We start from the raw sequence: 3591 nt of genomic DNA on the forward strand, positions 1-3591 counted from the left end.
AAACACATTTTCCTAGTAGTTTAAAATGTGGTATGTTCATTCCCTGTTTCTATACTACAATATCACACATGTCTCATTTTTCTATACTACAATATCACATATGCCTCGACTGATTCAAAATTATAAATTGTAAATAAAAGATAAAACAAGTATAGAGAAGAAGAAGGCAGCAATAACTTATATAAACAAGTATAAACAGTTTAAAACAATACCTTTTGCATGTCAGACATGATTGTTATGCCATTTCTGTCACCAAGTTGCAAATCTTGAATGAGATAGCTCAAGAACCAACTACAAGAGTGTTTAGTTTCTTGGTCAACCACTGCCCAAGCTATTGGATACATTTGTTGGTTTCCATTTTTTCCAACAGCCACTAATAATTCTCCTTTACAAGCACCCTTCAAAAAACATCCATCCAATCCTATAATCTTCCTACAACCTTCAAGCCATCCATTCTTCAATGCCCCAAAGCAAACATACAAATATTTGAACAGGTATTTTTCGGGGACTGTTTCATTATCAGTTCTCACCCAACAAGAAGTCCCAGAATTCGTACTCTTAATCGTATCAGCATAGTCTAACAACTTTGAAAACTCAAGCTTCCAATCACCCAAGAACTTGTTGATAACATTCATCTTTGCCCTATAACATATTGATCTTCCCACTTTTAAACCCCACTTCTTTCTTATTGTCTCTTGAAGCTTATAAACTCTAATATCATGTTGGGATATTATTCTTTCCCTCATCTTTCTTTCCACATATTTGGTTGAGCATAATCTGTTCATGTTCTTTGTAGGACATTTGTGAACAAGATAATTTTTCACTGTATCTTTATCCAAGCTAGCAAAGATTTCCCAATTACATTTTCCTACACATCTTACCCTTATTCTATGAGGTTCATTGGGTTTAATTTTTAATTGAACCTTCTGTCGAACACCATAATCAGCGATAGCTTTTCTAAACTCAACTGCACTCTCAAATATCATACCCAATTCAAAGAAAGAAATGGAACAAGAATTATCATACCTCAATTTTTTGCTTTTTCTTCTGGAAGGTAAATCAACACCTGGTTGTGCTAAAACATCTAGCTCTTCATCGTTATCTTCACTTGGTTCATCTGATGAACCAATGAACTCTTCATTACCTCCCAATCTACCAATATACTTGGCTGCCTTATTCTTGAAAATATCCTCAAATCCGTTATCTATGCCAGCTTCTCCAAGCTCAACCTCTTGATTCTTGGTAGATTTTTAATTCTCTCTTTTGACTTTGCAGCTTCATTCCTCTTTTCTTGTCTCAGATTTTCTCTAAAGGCTCTCAATTCTTCATCAACTTCACTGTCATCCTCATCGGAACCCCATCTAAATCTTCCTCTTCAAAGTCAAGAGAGTCACTATTTTCTTCCTCATTATCATCACCAGCTCTCTCGTTTAAGGTCCCGTTTATACCATCCTCAGGATATGAAGCTCTAGAGGAATTCTATTAATTCTTGAATATTTTTTTCACCAGAAAATGTTCCCAAGACAGTGCTAGTAGTGGGCCCCCCTTCTTCAACAGTCACATGCTTCATATACAAATTAAAATAGGACCCACTCCACAATTGTATAGTTGGTTGTCACTTTCTAACTTCACAAATCTATGGGTAGTAGGGTCTTCAACATAAAAAGCTTCAATTTCATCATACCCAAGATCTTTGCATAAGATTTCATTTCGGTCAACGAAAAGTGGTCTTTGTCTATGCTAAATATAATATTGTCCAATTTCGAAACAGACCTTTATAAAAGCTACCTCCATGGTGAAAAACAGCGATAATGTGATCCATATGTTCAATACTGTGAAGAAAAGAGCAAATTTACAGTTGTGGTAAAAAAATCATAATTTTTATATAAAATTATCAAAAGGGGAAATTAAACATACCTTAACTAAATTGACGAAGAATAATAGATAGATATCCAAGTACGTGAAATTTCAGCACAATTCTTGAACAATTTTACCTTTGATTCAAAGGATGAAATGTAGGAACTTAGGGTTAGGATTTTGTAGAGAAGAAAGAGGAAAACATTGTCTCTGTTCTAAGCATAGGGTCAGAGTTGTTAATTGATATTTATTTTGTTTTTATTTTCGGTATTTAATTGAAAAATCCACGTGTATTTATTTTAATTAGTTGGCAGCCACGTAGAAGCATTTGTATATCACGCACTTTGCCTGAAATATACGAGTGTTTAATTGTTTAAATTTGTAATAGTTAAAGTGCCTACTTGTGCACTGACAAAGTTTAGGATCATAGTTGTGAATTGATACCAAGTTAAAGATCCTCTTTATGTATCATGCCTTCCCAATAAGCTGTTAAATACTTTTGCACAAAAATATTTGAAAAAAGAATTTGCTTGTAATATTATTTTCCCTCCTAGCCATCTAAAGAATAAACTTACAGAGATGCTTGAGACCTAATACAAATTATAATAAAATTTGTGATTAATTATTTTATAGGAGATATAGTATGTAATGAGCATTTTCACACTGAGATTAAGAGTAATTAAAGGCTCTAAAGTCCTTATATTAAGTAATTTCTACATAATAATCCATAATTTATTGTTATTATTATTTATTATATAAACCCTCGAACTTAACACAAATTAATAGTTTCTTCGAGCTATTGACAATCTTAAAATAATACTCATCTACTTGACTAATCAAATTAAATACACTCCCGATCTGTCACATGACTTAACAAGTGGTTTCAAACTATTGTAGTAGCATGAAACTCTTAATAAAATATCCTAAACTTGACGATAAATTAGGGATTTATTTCACTCATGTTAAAAAATTGAGGGTGTATGTAAATTCAGTTAGTCAAGTAAAAAAGTGTTTTTAAATTTATCAATACTTAAAGAATGAAACTAATAATTCATGCATAATTTATGAGTGTTTTCAATACTCCCTTCCAAATAATTCACGAAAATTCTGCCCGTTATGTACAGATCTTCAATACGTGTCTAGATACAATTGTTATATTTTCTCAGATTGCAGGAGCTTACCAACTTTTCACTTACAGACAATTATTTTGTATCAAGGCAACAAAATCTGAACATTACAAATTATTTAGTCACAACTTTAATGCTTTCATGTATATATATTACACTAGATAATGTTGCCCGTGCTATGCACGGGCCCAATAATATAAATGGTATGTTTTGGAGCTAATAATCGAGTTTTTGAAGCGATTGTTTGCGTGGATAAAAGAATATGTTTTTTTATCACAAACCTGTACTTTCTTTGACGTTATTTAAGGCATAATAAGACTACCCACATACAATATTTTTGAAATATTTTATGTTGTCAATTATCATGATTTATAGTATTTTTACGATAGATTCACTTCAAGAATCAGTGGAATTTTTTGTATATTTTTGAAAACATATTTTATGTTGTCAATTATTATGATTTATAGTATTTTTACGGAATTTTTAAATATAAAAAAAATAAGACAAATAAATTAAAATAGACCTAATATATGTTCTTTTTGTTGTCTCAATTTATGTGACACAAATGAAATTTGGAGAGTCATCCCAATTTTCATATTTAAAAAAC

The sequence above is a fragment of the Solanum tuberosum genome, unplaced genomic scaffold, assembly GCF_000226075.1.
Source record: "Solanum tuberosum cultivar DM 1-3 516 R44 unplaced genomic scaffold, SolTub_3.0 scf00349, whole genome shotgun sequence".
Classification (NCBI taxonomy): Eukaryota; Viridiplantae; Streptophyta; class Magnoliopsida; order Solanales; family Solanaceae; genus Solanum; species Solanum tuberosum.